We start from the raw sequence: 16656 nt of genomic DNA on the forward strand, positions 1-16656 counted from the left end.
TTTGGTTCCACAGATACTCCATTCAGAGTACAAAATATTATAGCCTTTAAGTTGCACAGCTGAATTCTTCCAAATAGGTGTACAGAAGAAGCACCTTTATTGTCCTTATCTTCAACATAATAATTATCACCAAATTCACCTTTATTAAGATCATCATAATAATAATCATATTCATTACACCATCTACATTTTCACAAATATTAACATTATCAATTACAGCATTTCAATGGTTAATTTTATTTAACAACTTCACTAGAACATGGGGTACTCAGACATTTAGTCAGTGTTATTCTCAGTGTTTCTGTGAGTGTGTTTTTGGATCAGTTTAACATATAAATCTATACACTGACAAGAAGCAATCCCACACTTCCAAGAACATGAAAAATCAAGGAAACACAATACCACCAAGGAACACAATACTTTCCAGCAACTGACACCAAAGAAATGGAGATATATGAATTGCCTAATGAGAAATTCAAAATAACTGTTTTAGCAAGCTCAGTGAGCTATAAGAGAACATAGATATACAACTAAACAAAATTAAGAAAACAATACAAGCAAAAAATGAGAAATGCAATGATAGAATAGAAACAATAAAAAAGAACTGAGAAGAAATATTGGCGCTGAAAATTGCAATGACTGAACTGATAAATTTAGTAGAGAATTTCAACAACAGACTCGATCAAACAGAAGAAAAAAAATAAGCAAAATCAAAGGCAGATCATTTGAGTTTGGTCAAGATGGTGGAGTAAGTATACGTACACTGTGTTCACCTCCTCCTACAATCACATCAAAATTACAAATAAACTACAGAACAACCATCATTGAGAACCACCTGAAGTCTAGCTGAACAGAAGTCCTATAACTAAGGCTAAGGATATCTTTAAAAAGCCAAGTTGGGACTGGTACAGTCTCAGACACAGAATCAGCTGGTCCCACATCCATGTGTGGTGGATAAAAATTGGAGGGATATCTTGGCTGCAGAGGTCCCCCTTAAGGAGCAAGGGGTCCCAGCACCACATCAGACTCCCCAGTCCAGGTTCCAGTGCCAGAAAGAGAAGGACAGGTACATTTAACTTCTAGTATGAAAACCAATGGGAACTGTGGCTAAGACAGGGGGATGCTGGAGTCTTAAGCATTCCTCTTAAAGGGCCCATGCACAAAATTAGTTGCTGGTAGACTAACTTACCCTGAGCTTCAGCACTGGTGCAATAGCTATAAAAGCACCTCGGAGATACAGAGAGGAACTACCTTGTCTGGTTTCAGAGCAAGAGGTAGAGGGGCAGCTTTCACCAAGATAGAAGTACTGGCAGAAACTACTCTTCCTTTGTTGAGCCCTTCTCCCACTCAGCTTGCAGGTACAGGCAGGAAATATAACCGAGTCTCCAACAACCTGGTGAATACCCTTCAGCTCACCCTAGTGATTCTCTGAGACCCTGCCCAACCAAACTTGCCAGCCCACCTAAGCTGCTTCCAGTGGCTTTTCCATACATGACGACCTGTCTTGGCTTAAGCTGTGGACTTTCCTAAAATCTCTCAAGCTTCATAAATCCCAAACAAGTAGCACCTGGCCTTAGCATACCCCATACATCTTGCTAAGCAGCCTCAAGCCCAGCACTAGCCGCAGACAGTCAACTATGTTTTACAGCTTAGCCTCTCTCAGGTACCTCCAAGCCCAGGAAAATAGGCAGCCATCTGCAGATCATTTTGTAGCTCATGCCAGGTGGCCATAGGCAGAACACAGGCAGCAAGTGGCCTGGGCCTGCACCAAAATCCCTCCCAAGAGACCCCAAGACCAACATATTGAGTGGCCAGCTTTAGATCACCAGAGCATCAACCAACTCCACAAACAACACACTCAATAGGTGGAACCCTGCTAAAGCAAATTCTGCTCCACAGGGTCAGCCCTTGCACAACAGCTCCTCCATTGTAGTCATAGCCAGTTCTTACAGCCAATCAGCCTGAGGGTCAATCCTTCCCGTTGAGATGCCAACAGCAATCAAGGCTTACCTACAAAATGAGGGCTAGGTGACAAAAAAAGACTGTACTACAGGGCCCCAAAGGACACCTACTACAAAAAGCGACTCTACTAAGACCAGAAGACATAGCAGCTGCACCTAATACATTAAAACAAACATAGGGAGATAGCCAAAATGAGGAGGCAAAGAAACATGTCCCAAGTGAATGAAAGAACAAAATTCTAGGAAAATAACAAAACAAAATGGAAACAAGCAATTTATCAGATACAGAGTTCAAAACACTGGTTATAAGGATTCTCAATGAACTTAGGGGAAGAATAGTTTACTTTAGTGAGAACTTCAACAAAGAGATAGGAAGCATTACAATGGATATAGAAAAAATACAAAGGAACAAGTCAGAAATAAAGAATAAAATAACTGAAATGCAGAATATATTAGAGGGAATCAATGGTAGGTTAGATGAAGCAGAGGATAGAATCAGCAATTTGAAAGAGAAGGTAGCAGAAAGCACCCAAACAGAACAACAAAAAGAAAAAAAATCCAAAACAATGAGGATAGTTAAAGGGGTATTCAGAACAACATCTAGTGTACCAACATTTGTATCATAGGAGTACATGAAGGAGAAGAGAGAGAGAACAGGAATTAAAAACCTATTTGAGCCCAGCCAGTGTGGCTCAGTTGATTGGGCACCAGCCCACAAACCGAAGGCTTGCCAGTTCAATTCTTGGCTAGGGCTCATGCCTGGGTTGCAGGTTCAGTCCCTAGTCAGGGCACATACAGAAGGTAGCCAATTGATGTTTCATTCTCAGATCAATGTTTCTCTCTCTCTTTTTATCCCTCCCTTCCTTGCTCTCTAAAATGAAATAAAAATTTTTTTGAAGAAATAATGACAGAAAACATCCCTAATCTGGTGAAGGAAATAGATGTACAAGAGTCCAGAAAGTTCAGAGAGTCCAAAGATGAACCCAAGGAGGCCCACACCAGGACACATCATAATTAAAATCTCAAAGTTATAAACAAAGAGAAAATTGTAAAACCAGCAAGAGAAAAGCAGTTAGTTGACAACTTCTGGTCAAGATGGAGGCATAGATGGTCGCTCTTTGCCTCTTCATGAAACCATAGAAAGAATTACAACCAGATCTCAAAAACAAATAATAGTCAGAACCATCAGAAAACTGAGCTGTATGGAAGTCTGACAATGAAGAATTTAAAGAACCCACATTCATTCAGATAGGTAGAAGGGGTAGATGCGTGGGCAGAAAGCCTATGTGATTTGAAGAGGAGGCAGCAGCACCAGTGACAGAATGGACAGTCCCACATTCATATCTGGTGGATAAAAACTGGGAGGTATACACTGGGAGAAAGCGACCCCAGCCCCAGGTCAGACCACACAGCCCAGGGCTTCAGCACCAGAAAGATAAAACCCCATTACCTCTGGCTGTAAAAACCAGTGGAGGTTGAAGCTGAAGAGGAAACTGATGAACTGTCACAACTTAAAGGGGCCACATGGCTTAGAATGTATGCAAACCCCACGGTAACATCTGGAAGGGCATGATCACATACGGAAGGTGGGTGAGGTGACTGGAAGTGGGGCGAGTACCAAGCAAGCCTCCAGAAGCCAGGCAGCAGCATTGTCACCTCTCTGAGCCACAAAGAGGTGAAGTGTGTTGCCCTGCCCTGGCAACTACCTAAGGCTCCAACTCATACAATTTACAGGTCCCTTTTCTATATAGGTCACAGTACTAAGAGATAGAGTGAAAGCAGCTCTAGCTAATACATGGAAACAAACACAGGGAGGCTGCCAAATTAAGGAGACAAATAAATATGGCCCAAATGAAAAAATAAGAAAAGAAAAAGAACTAAATGAAACAAAGATAGCCAACCTATCAGATGCAGAGTTCAAAACACTGGTGATAAGGATGCTCAGAGAACTCATTGAGTATGACAGAAGCATAGGGAAGAAGTGAAGGCTAAACTAAGTGAAATAAAGAAAAACCTACAGGGAACCAACAGTGAAGAAAAGAAAGCTTGGGTTCAAATCAATGATTTAGAACGAAAGGAAGAAATAAACATTCAACCAGAACAGAGAGAAGAAACAAGATTTCAAAAAATCAAGGAGAGTGTAAGAAGACTGGGTTATCTCCAGAAGTGCCAACATCTGGATCATAGAAGTGCCAGAAGGAGAAGATGAAGAGTAAGAAGATGAAAACTTATTTGGAAAAAAAATGAAAAAAGAACTTTCCTAATTTGGTGAAGGAAATAGATATACAAGTCCAGGAAGCACAGAGAATCCCAAACAAGTTGGACAAAAAGAGGACCATACAAAGACACATCATAATTAAAATGCCAAAGTTTCAAAATAAAGAGAGAATCTTAAACACTGTAAGAGAAAAGCAGATAATTACATTCACATTCACAAGTATACATAAGACCATCAGCTGACTTCTCAAAAAAAACTTTGAAGGCAAGAAGGGCTGGCAAGAAGCAGTATTCAAAGTGATGAAAAGCAAGGACCTAAAACCAAGATTACTTTATCCAGTAAAGCTATCATTTAGAGTGGAAGGTCAGATAAAGTGCTTTCAAGACAAGGTAAAGCTAAAGGAGTTCATCATCACCAAGCCCTTATTATACAAAATGTTAAAGGGACTTATTTAAGTAAAAGATCAAAACTGTGAGGACTTCTGGCCAAGATGGAGGCGTAGATAGACATGCTGTGTCTCCCTCCACAACTAAGAAGGAATACAACTATCTCAAAACTAGAAACGACCAGAAGTTTCAGAAAATCAAATTATGTGGAAGTCCAGCAAACAAAGATATAAAGAAGAAATACTCATCCAGACAGGTAGGAGGGGTGGAGCCGGGGCAGAGAGGATGCAGTGTGGTGGTAGCAGCAGCGGCGGCAGCAGCAGGCCAGCAGAAAGCAGTTACACGTTTTCAAAAGTCAGGACGGACACCTGGGGAGCGTTCTCAGCTCCTCACCAGACCTCGCAGCTCACAGTTCCTGCACTGGGGAATATCAAGGTTCATTGCTTCTGACTGTGCAAACCAGTGGAGTTTGGGGCGGAAGCAGAAACTGTCGGCCTCAGCAGAGTCCGATTGTTTAAAGGGCCCCCACAATCCTAGAACATCTGCAGACCCACCCACTCTGGGAACGACGGCCAGGGCAGCAGCTAGAGGAGCACCAGTCTGGTGCAGACGTGGGAGAGTTGCCTGAAAAAGGGGCGAGTGCTGGGCAGGAGGCATTGTTCCCTCTCGGACCCCTCCCCCACATACAGGGCCACAATATGGTGAAACAGGTCGCCTTGCACTGACGAATACCTAAGGCTCTTCCCCTTACAACGTAACAGGAGCGACAGCTCTACCTGGGATGTGGAGGAAAAAAAACCCAGGAGCCTGCCAGAATGAGGAGACAGAGAAGTATGGCCCAAATGGAGAAACGGATCAAGGTTCCAGTGGGAGAACTAAGCGACAAGGAGATAGCCAACCTCACAGATGAAGAGATAGACAACCTAACAGACACAGAATTCCAAACACTGGTGATAAAGGTGCTCACAGGCTTGACAGATATCCTTGAGTATGGCAAACATGTAAGAGAAGAAGTGAAGGGTATGCTGAGTGAAACGAAGAAAAACCCACACAAAACCAATGGTGAAGGGAACGAAACCAGGGTTCAAATCAATGACTTGGAACATAAGGAAGAAAAGAACAGTCAACCAGTACAGAACAAAGAAGCAAGAATTTAAAAAATGAGGAAAACTTCCCAAATTTTGTGAAGGAAACAGACATACATGTCCAGGAAGCACAGAGGGTCCTGGGCAAGCTGGACCCTGAGGGGACCACGCCAGGATGCATCATGACTGAGATGCCAAAGGTGAAAGATAAAGACAGAGTCCTGGGGGCAGCAAGAGAGAGGCAAAGAGTTGCCTACAGCAGGGTGCCTATAGGACTACCAGCTGATTCCTCAGAGGACACTTTGCAGGCAGGAAGGGACTGGCAAGCAGTATTCAATGTGATGAAAGGCAACCTGCAACCAAGATTACTCTATCCAGCAAAGCTATCGTTTAGAAAGGAAGGGCAGATGAAGTGCTTCCCAGGCAAGGGAAATGTCAAAGGGACTTACTTAAGAAAAAGAAGATCAAACTATGAACACTAAAATGACAGCAAACTCACAACTATCCACAACTGAATCTAAAAAATAAAAACAAAATCCAACTAAGCAAACCAGAATAGGAACAGAATCATAGGTATGGGAATAATTTGGAGGGTTATCAGCTGGGAGGAAGGAGGGGGAGAAATGGGGAAATGGTGCAGGGATTAAGAAGCATAATTGGTCAGTACAAAATAGACAGGGGGAGGTTAAGAATAATATAGGAAAGGGTGAAGCCAAAGAACTTATGTGCACGACACATGGATATGAGCAAAGGCGGGTGGGATTTCTGGAGAGAAGGGGGGGTACTGGGCAGAGGGGAGCAAAGGGGAAAAAATTGGAACTACTGTAACAACATAATCAATAAAATATACTTTTCTAAAAAAGGTGATAAGTCCATGCAGCTATTGGAGAAGACTCCTTACGACATCCTCATCAAACATATATGACTTTCTAAATCACCTGCATGTGTATTACTATTAAAATCACAAAAGAATAATACATCATAAATAGTAGTAAGCTTTTCATTGTTGCTATTACTCTGATACCCCACATAGTATAGACCAGAAGAATAATATAGGATTGGCATGTGATAGCTGTCCTTTTCTTCCTGTAAACAAATCACAAATGAGTCATTCTGGACCCTTCCCAATAGAGATTTCAATTAGCAATAAACAAAACTGCTCAACTAGGAGGCCCGATAGCAGAGTACCTCTTGAAAGAGAGGCTTCACATCATCCTTAGAGATTCTGATGTAGAGGGTCCTTTGCTCAGCAATCAGAGAGACAAACAGGATCAACTTGAATGCTTTCCCAGCTCTAGGGTTTGTGAAAATACCAGGCTACTCTGACAGCTTTAAAAGGCCTCAGGTTACTGAAATAACCCTGTCTGTCTTCCTTGGCTCAAGTTTGAGCACTAAGAACATAGCTATAATACTTGTTGGAGCCTAATGTACATAATATTTCTACCAAACCTCCCTGACATCAGGATACACTGGACCAAAATGTTTCACAGTCATGCTTATTAAAATCAAGGGAGTAAAACACAGAGCAGAAAGGAAAGATATAAGCTGTGCCTATTAGACGCGTGAAATCAGTTCTAGTAAAATAACGGCCTTTTCTGGGCTTGGATGTTGAACTGGGGTCAGGAGTGTTGGAACTTACCAAATAGGCTACTATTTCCGAGGGCACAGGCAGAACTCTCAGGATCAGCATAATGAACAATACAACGATGGAGGACACACAGACACGGTGCGCAGCCAGAGCTCCACAGGGATGGCTCAGCGAGAGACCTACCTTGGAAAAGGAGCCTCTCATACGGACGGGGTGGCACAGAATCAAAGGAGAACTGAGAGTGGTGATACATACCTAACAGAAGAGTGCGAGCAGTGTCCTGTGTGCATCTGTGCTTGAACTCTGGGTCAAACCCACGGCAGCGCCGCGGAAGCTCCGGATCAGCCTCTTCGGTTTTCTTACAACACTGGGACCTGAAATGGAAAGGGAACGTTGTTGAATACCTTTGCCACAAGTACAAATCAACATCTCTAAGCAAATATCATAACTTTAACAAGAAAGGACACACCAGTCTTCCTAGTTCTGTAAAAGAAACCCCTCTAGCCCCTGCACACCCTTAGAAGAAATAAGCCTAAGCCTCCAACTTTGTCCTGCAGACCCATGGGGATGTAATCAACTGTGACCATTTATTCACATCACTCAATAAATTGCTAGGGTTCAGGCTGTGGCCAAAGACACTGCTCAGCCTTTCTGCTTACTTTAGCTACTGTCCCTGACGTTAATTAAATAAGGAACCTGTGAGCCCCACATCCAGGGATACAGAACTCATTGATCCCAGTGAGACAAGAGGAGGATCCTGGCACAGGGTGTCCCGAAACAACTGGGTTTTGTACAACACTGGCACCCAAGTGGCTGTAAACAGCTTACAAAACTGGGCGGAGCCACTTAACATGTATGCGAGGACCAATTTGCACACGTATTCCAAAGAGATCCATTTTACAGAGGCACACACACTTAGTATGCGTGGCTAGAGCCTCAACTTATTCAAAGTGGCCAGGGCTTAAACTGTATACTGATTATGTAAACCATCGAGGTGATTCTGCCCTTAAACCTGACCAAGTCCGCGCTGCCAAAATACGAAAACAACACACCACGTCTTGCATCAAAAAAACCTGGGGGTGGGGGATGACTCTTAGTCAGTGGCTGAAAGATTGTTTGGCAGAGTCACAACATCAGCAAGAAGCACAGGATATGCCCTCTCATTGCGACTGTCATCCCCCAGATCTCCACAGGACCCTCCCTTCCCTCACTTCCTTTAGGTCTTCATTTCATCTTCTCAGTGAGACCATTGCTGCACAGCTCCCCACTCCCCCAAAGGTCCGAATCTCCACACCTTCCCCATGCCCTGTTCTGCCCCCACTTCTGCTTTTCTGCATAGCACTTATCATTATCTAGCATGATATTTGTGTCTTCTGATCTTATTTTTCAGTGCCCACCCCCAACTAGAAGGTGAGCCATCTCAACAGGTACTTTTCTGTCTCTTTCATGGCTGTATTTCCAGCATTAAGAACAGTGTCTGGCACATGTTAGGTAATCGGCGAATAATGGACGCCACCTCCGTCCACCAGCCCTAATGTTCATGCCATTCTCAGAGGAGACCCGGTTAGTCGTACAGTGTGCACCTTGCAGAATTTTATTCCATATATTTACAATTTTGTAAAAGGGATCATTAAAATAGCTGCCCTGAACTTTAATTAAGCAGTTAAATATTTCTACAATACTTAAAACAAAAAGCCCTTGTCTCCAGTCCCAAATAGAGACACAACCAATTACAGCTCTGTAAATATAACCATAATCAGCTCTCTTAGTTGGTATTTTCACCCATAATCTCAATAAGATACTCAAAATAGAATTACTTAATCAATTTTGATTGGCATAGTTGTTTTTGTAAATGTTTTTAGTTTTTTAACATAATTTTATTTTTTCAACTTTGCGTTTTATCCTTAATTTTTTAATTTTATTTTTTGTTATTTTTTAAAATTATATGTTATTGATTATACCATTACAGTTGTTCTGATTTTTTCTCCTTTGCCCCCCTCCACCCAGCAACCCCACTCCCTTAGGTAATTCCCCCACCATTGTTCATGTCCATGGGGCATGCATATAAGTTCTTTGGCTGCTCCATTTCCTGTACTGTACTTTATTTTATATTTTATTCTGTTACTACCTATTTGTACTTCTTAATCCCCTCACCTCTTCACCCATCCCCCCACTCCCCTCCCATCTGGCAACCATCAAAACTCTCTCCATATCCATAATTCTGTCTCTGTTCTTCTTGTTTGCTTAGTTTGCTTTTTAGATTCAATTGATAGATATGTATTTTTGCCATTTTATTGTTCACAGCTTTGATCTTCTTTTTCTTAAATAAGTCCCTTTAATATTTTATGTAATAATGGTTTGGTGATGATGAACTCCTTTAGCTTTTTCTTATCTGGGAGCTCTTTATCTGCCCTTCCACTCTAAATGAGAGCTTTCCTAGATAGGGCAATCTTGGCTGTAGGTCCCTGCTTTTCATTAATTTGAATATTTCATGTCAATCCATTCTAGCCTGCAAAGTTTCTTTTGAGAAATCCACTGACAGTCTTATGAGAACTCCCCTGTAGGTAACTTCTTTTCTCTTGCTGCTTTTAAGATTCTCTCTTTATCTTTAACCTTTGGCATTTCAATTACGATGTGTCTTGGAGTGGACCTCTTTGCATCCTTCTTGTTTGGAACTCTGTGTTTCCTGGACTTGCATGTCTCTTTTCTTCACTAAATGAGGGAGGCTTTCTTTCATTAGTATTTCAAATACAACCCAATTTCTGGTTCTTTCCTTCCTCCTTCTGGAACCCCTATGATGTAAGTGTTGGACCTCTTGAAGTTGTCACAGAGGCTGCTTATGCTATCTTCATTTTTTATTTTTCTTTTCTTTTTTTTTACTTTAATATTTGACTTGTTTATTGTTTTTCTATTACAGTTGTCCCACTTTTCCCCCATTGCTCTCCCCCCAGCCCACCCCATCTCCCACACAGTAAATCCCCACCTTGTTGTACATGTTCATGGGTTATTTATACTAGTTCCTTTACTAACCCTTTCTCCTACTTACCCCCTCCTCTCCCTCCCCTTCTTCCTCCTGGTAACTGTTAGTCTGTTTCTTGTTTACATGCCTCTGGTTCAATCTTGCTCATTTGTTTGTGTTGTTCATCAGTTTCCTGTATTAGGTTATATCATATGGGATTTTTCTTTCATTGCCTGGCTTATTTCGCTAAGTATAATTCTCTCTAGTTCCATCCATTTTATCACAAATGGTAGGTTCTGATTGGTTGTTTCTTTCTTCCTTATATTCCAAATCATTTATTTTATTCTTAGCTTCATACACCCTACTGTTGATTCCCTGTAAACTGATCTTTATTTCAATTAGTGAATCCTTCATTTCTGACTGGATCTTTTTTATGCTGTTGAGTTCTTGCTAAGTTTCTTGACCATTCTTATAACCAGTGTTTTGAACTCTGCATCTAATAGATTGCTTATCTCCATTTCGTTTAGCTCTTCTTCTGGAGTTTTGATCTGTTCTTCCATTTGGGCCACCTTTCTTTGTCTCCTCAGTTTGGCATCCTCCCTGTATTTGTTTCTATGTATTAGGTAGAGCTACAATGAATCCCTGTCTCGGTAGCACAGCCTAATCTAGTAGGTGTCCTGTAGAGTACAGTGGGACAGCCTCGCCTATCACCCAAGCTGGATACTCAAGGTGCACCCTTCATGTGGGCTGAGTACACCTTCGTCTTCTAGTTGAGCCTTGGTTGCTATTGGCAGATCAATGGGAGGTATTTACCTAGACCACTCAGCTGCAAGGATTGGCTGTGACCACTGACCACCAACCTCTGTCCTCTGTGGAGGATCAGCTGAACAGAGACAGGGTGCTGGTGCTCTAACACAGTCTGTACCTGTCCACTGGGTGCACTGGCCCTGGGGTTCCCCCGGGGGTGCAGGCCAAGGTCAGCTCCCACCTGTGCATTGCCTGGGGCCTCCATACTTATTAGCAGTCATCCCCCGTTCTCCAGATGGAACTGATAACCCACCTGAATAGTATGAAAACACTTCAAAGTGAAAACCTCTGAGCTACAGCAGAAGCAGAAGCAAGCCTTTTGAGAGCTTCCCTTATCTGACAAAAGCCGAGCTTTATGAGAGACACCCACCGCCCAAACTTGGGGGTTCATGATTAGGGGCACTTGATCTTGGATATTAGAACATTTCAACTGATTGTGTAAACAGGCCTCATCAGAGCCTTCCATACTTTGAAGTCCTAATCTACCAACCCCCTTGTGAAGTTGCTATATAACATCTCCAGCTGTTTAGGGGGCCGCTTCGTCTGAAAGTTCCTGCATAATAAGTAAACTTTTTTCTGTTAAGATCAATTTGCAGGAACTAGCCACTTGAACCTGAGATGGTAGAGGAACCACTTTCCTCTGAACATTCTCCTCTCACTAGCCCCTGGCAAAAACCAATTTACTTCCTCTGTGTAGGTTTGACTGTTCTAGACATTCATGTGAGTGAAGTCTTAGTGTGTTTTTTGGTGTCTGGCTTTTTTCCCCACGTATCATCACGTTTTCAAGGGTCATCCATGCTTTAGCATGTGTCAGTACTTTATTCCGTATTATACCTAAATAAAAGTCCATGGTATGGATAGAGCACATTTTGTTTACACATTCAAGGGGCTTGTTTCCCCTTTGGGCTTTTGAATAATACTACCATAAACAGTCATGTGTAAGCTTTTGCTTGAATGTCTGTTTTCAGTTCTCTGAGATATATGCTAGGAGTGGAATTGCTGATCACGTGGTCACCCTATGTTTTAATTTTTTGTGAAAATGCTAAACTGTTTTCTGCATTGTCCGTGCACCACACACTATTCTCACCAGCAGTGTGACAGTTCCATTCTCTCCACATCCTCATCACATGTGTGATTTCCATTTTTTATATTGGCTGCCCCATGATTTTAATTTCCCCATGACTATTTATGTTGATAGTCTTTTCTGCGTGCTTGTTGGCTATTTGCAAGGAGAGAACAATGGGTTTGCAGCCTGTGTGTGAATCCATCCTGTGCCACTCTGCTACACAATGGCAAAGCCATTTAGACCTCGGTTTCCTGGCACAATGACTAGTAACTGAATCTGTGACTGACCAGGGAATGGGGCCGGAGAAAAGGCTTTGACCTGGATCTCTGCATGGGGAAATGGCCACAACCCCCTAAAGTGAAGGATGAGAAACAGCGGGAGGAATCCGCGGGGCAGCTGAGATCCAGAGCCCAGGGATCCGTCAGGGTAATTCCACCTGGGGAGGAGATGGAGGCTCCTTCACTTTCCACCCTACCAGGTAGGGAAGTTGTGGCAGAGCGTGAGGCCCTCTCTTCAACCCCTAGGAGTTGAAGGCAGCTGGGTTTTGTGAGATGTCCCGTGCTGACCTGAAATGCTAAGAGGCAGCTTGGCGGCCAGGACTAAGCACCTCTCGCCCCTAAGTCCTCACTGTCCTCTCTCCAGCCCTGGAGTAGCCCACCCACGTCTGTCCATACTGCAAACGAATGGGTGAGAAAAGAGCTGAGTCAGAGCCTGAGCCCGAGGCTGGGAGTAGCCTGACAGCAGGCGGTGTGGGGAGACCTGAGCCTGCGCGCGTCCTTTGTGGGAGTGCACTGGGGGCAGGAAATTCTGACGCATTAGGGGCCGTCAGTGTGCTTGTTGCCCTGGGCTTGATGTAATGTCCATTAATTTCTTTTAAATGTGTCTCATTTAAGGGTGGTCACACTGGGGAGTGGATCTGGTCAGGCGGGGGGGGGGGGGGTGGCGGGGGTGGAGACCAGTTCTCCCTTGAAACCGTTCTGCCCTCGTGAAGGTGTATTTTCCTTAAAAAATAACCAACGAAGGGTGACATCTCTTACAGGAAAGAGTCAACAAATATCTTCTCAGTCAGTTGCTTGTTAACCAAATAGATGGAGGTGGCCCATGGGCCTGGAGACCTGGAGAGCTCCTTAGACTATAGTTTTTAAATCTTTATTTGAAACGCCTCATCTCTTGACGAGCCGCGTTACCTGCTGTGTTCCTTTTCCTTCCTGCACTACACTTGCCTCCCTTACGTGAACACGATTTTGCAAGAGGAGCGTGTTCCTTTTTTAATAGGAAGAAAGAGAGAAATCAAGGCACCGGCCAGGCAGGAGAAACCTGCGAGTCGCTGTGACTCCTTCGGACCCAGCACCTGCCCCCGCACCCCACCTGGGCGGCGTGGATCCGAATGCAGCAGCCCCAGGGGAACGGAGGAAGGGGCGCTGGCTCCCTAGCAGGCCCTCGCAAAGAGGAGGTGACAGAGCGTAGGCAGTGCCTGCTCTTGGGAATCTGCCTCTCACCTGCGGAGGGAGCAGTGAAAGTTTGAATAACCTCAGGCCCGGGCATGATTCAAACCTGTAACATCGTTTCCAAACACTACTTGTTGAAACGTCTTTTCCTCTAGTTTTGCGATGTTGAACAGTAAATTTTCCGTTTTATTGTTCCATCACATCCACCGTTTGTCCTCTTGCCGGCAGGGACCCTACAAGAGGGACAAATTGGTTCTCCTAAGGAAATGGCAGTGGACTGGAGATTTTCCCTCCGACTTTCTCAAGCCCACCTCTCCCCGCCCCTTCTGGTCCCCGGAACCGTCTGAGGACGTCCCACGCCTCCCCTGGGCGGGGCCAAGACCACGGAGACGGACTACCCCCTCCCGGTACCGGCAGACCCCACCCCCCACAGGAACTGGAGTAAGGCGGCCCTGGGGGGAAGGGTGGCGCCCGCCGCTGTGGAGCATGGCTGGGTGAGGGGCGCGGTGGAGTCCCGCCTGCGCCCGCGCGAGGAGCAGAACGGACCGGGTCTTTCCTTCCGGCGTAGCCTCAGCCAGGTGGGTCCCCTCCGCCTTTCTTCCTTTGCCTTTCCTGGCCTCTCCGTGACGCGGGGGAACGCGGGGCTAGGGGCTGGGATCTGGGCTTGGGTGGGGCCTTGCCCGTCCTGCAGCGAACGGGCAGCCGGTGCACGACGTGCGACCTGGGTCAGTGGTGGCTGCTGCCCATCCGCCTCATGGCGGGGCGGTTAAGGTGGGTCTGGAGTTTCAGCGAGGCTAGCTGAGTTCGGACCCTGTTGCACGTAGGGAGAGCCTCCAAGTAGATCCCCTCGGGTGTCCCGCGTCCTAGGCCTGCGGCCGCAGAGAGGAGGATCGGGTGGGCCCGTGGACCGCGTCTCTCCTCCCTTCCGACCCATTTACGGGGCCGCCCGTGGTTCTGCCTGGTGGGTTTGGATGGAGTGCACTGCCTTCAGGGACTGGGCTCCCTGGAATGTATCCCTAGGGAAGGAACCTTTCTTTTAATGAATTTTTGAACTGAAATATGATAGCTCCGTTTCCTCACATGCATTTAACTACATGGAAGAACAAGTCCCCAGATCTTCAAGGGCTACCCTACGTGATGGGAATACTGGTGGGTTAGTTTTCATCTATTTACAGTTCTGTGCAGTAGGAAGGATCTAACAGAAGGGTAACGATTAATGAGAGAAACGAAGAAGCTTTTTAAAGAAGTAATTTCGGGTAGTTGAGTAAAAGAGGGTGGTAGTAACACAAAACTATGTATAGGGAGAACCAAGTAGATGTACACAAAAAGTCCAGAAGGAAAGAAAAGAGTTGGGGTATTTTTTGAAGACATTATTAAGGGGGTGGTGGGGTGCACGCGCATACGTTTTTAGTTGTTAATAGTGAGGCAGAAGATTGGCATTATTTCCGAAACTTAAAAACTCAACTTCCGCAGAGAAGATCTGATGGCATGAGAGGGCAATCGAGCTATAAGGGTCAGGGATTTTCATATAAAGAATTCCACTTTGTTTACAAGGGGGATTATAACCATTTCATGGGTAAAGCAGTCTTGGGGCCACTTGAGATGAGCCAGACCCAAGAGATGGCAGGATATGGCAGGCGTTTCAGGCCCATAAGATGGGCGGGTTTGGTTGAGAACTCATGATATGTAAGAAATTATACAGGAGTGTAGTTTTGTTTGTGTTTTCCTTGTATGAGTGGCTGGGGAATCTCATGTGTTTAAGAGCCTTGTGTATGTGTGTGTGTTTTCTGTGAATCGCTAATGTCTATTTCTATTGGGTTGCTACTCTTTCTCTTAAATGGTATCTAGAACCTTGCTATATATGAGGAAGGCTGGTGATGTGAGTTGAAATATTTTTTCCCACTTATCATTGCTTTTCTAACGTTTATTTAACATGTCGAATTTTATGTGATCACATTTATCTGTTTTTAATGGCTTTTTGGGTCAAATGCACGAAAGGTTTTTCCTGCTCCATGTATTTTCCTGCTCAGTATTTCTTCTAGTAGGTGTATGGTTCTGTTCGTTGTACATTTTTTAATCTTTCAAGCTTTTATTTAAGGGCAATGATCTATAATGGGTTTTAGATCTTGTTGAAAGCAGCCACATCCGTGGACTGTACATAGTCCTCAAGAGCAGTGATGTGCTCCTGCAGCATACCTGTCCCAAACTTATTGTCTTCTACTACACACTGTACGAAAATTTTAAGTTCTGTACCACCCTGGATCCAGTTTAGAGGAGCCCCAGACCAAGCCATCTGATTGAATGCTCTGACACAGTCCTCTCACTTTGCCATATCCGTCTCATCATCCCAAGGTTTCACATCTAATGAGATGGAAGACTTGGCAACAAGTGCAGGATTTTGGATTTCTTTGACTCATACTCTGCAAGGGGTTTTTCTCTTAGCCTCTTTGCTTCTTTCCTTTCCTCCTCCTCATCAGATCCAAAGAGATCAATGTCATCATCATAGCTCCCCTTCTTGTGGTATCTTCCACATGAGCCGGGCCATACTTGCTCAGAGCTTTCTTCACTCCTGGCAGGCTGGTCTTTTACTTTTCGTAAGACCTGATATGATCATTCCAGCGTAGGGCATGATACAGGTCATCAGGTGGTGGCTGGAAACTGCTTCAAACACTGCCTCATCTGCTTGTGATGGCACATAGCCCTGATGTAGCACCTGGTAGTCTTTGAGCACCTGGAGGCCTGCAGGGACTTTCAGGTCTCCAAAACCCATGGCCTCCGCTGATCAGGGAGCTGGCGGTTGGCACCCGGTGCTAAGAGGGAGAAGAAAAGTGTTAGTTGTACATTTAATTATTTGATCTACGTAGGGTTTCTCTTGGCTTATTGTGGCAGGAGAACTTACTGTAGACAGCTACCCCATGTCCCAAGACCATCTTTAGTCTTACTGATTTGACAGGGTGCCAAATTGTATACTAAATTCTTGTGTGTCTGCCGGTCTATTCTTGGACTTTGTGTTCTACTATATATGGGGTGGACAAAATTAAGTTTACAGTTGTGAATTTATTCTCGTGTTATTTATTAATAATAATCATAACCTGTGTGTCTTTTTACTGCACATGGACAACTGTAAACCTACTCCTC

At 44.3% G+C, this 16656-nt stretch overlaps 1 pseudogene; it reads right to left on the reverse strand.

Annotated features, from left to right (window-relative positions):
• Positions 1-15436: 15436 nt before the first annotated feature.
• LOC149990911 (elongation factor 1-beta pseudogene) lies at positions 15437-16373 on the reverse strand (annotated as a pseudogene).
• Positions 16374-16656: the final 283 nt, after the last annotated feature.

The sequence above is a fragment of the Furipterus horrens genome, unplaced genomic scaffold (assembly GCF_987537825.1).
Source record: "Furipterus horrens unplaced genomic scaffold, mFurHor1.1.pri manual_scaffold_17, whole genome shotgun sequence".
NCBI lineage: Eukaryota > Metazoa > Chordata > Mammalia > Chiroptera > Furipteridae > Furipterus > Furipterus horrens.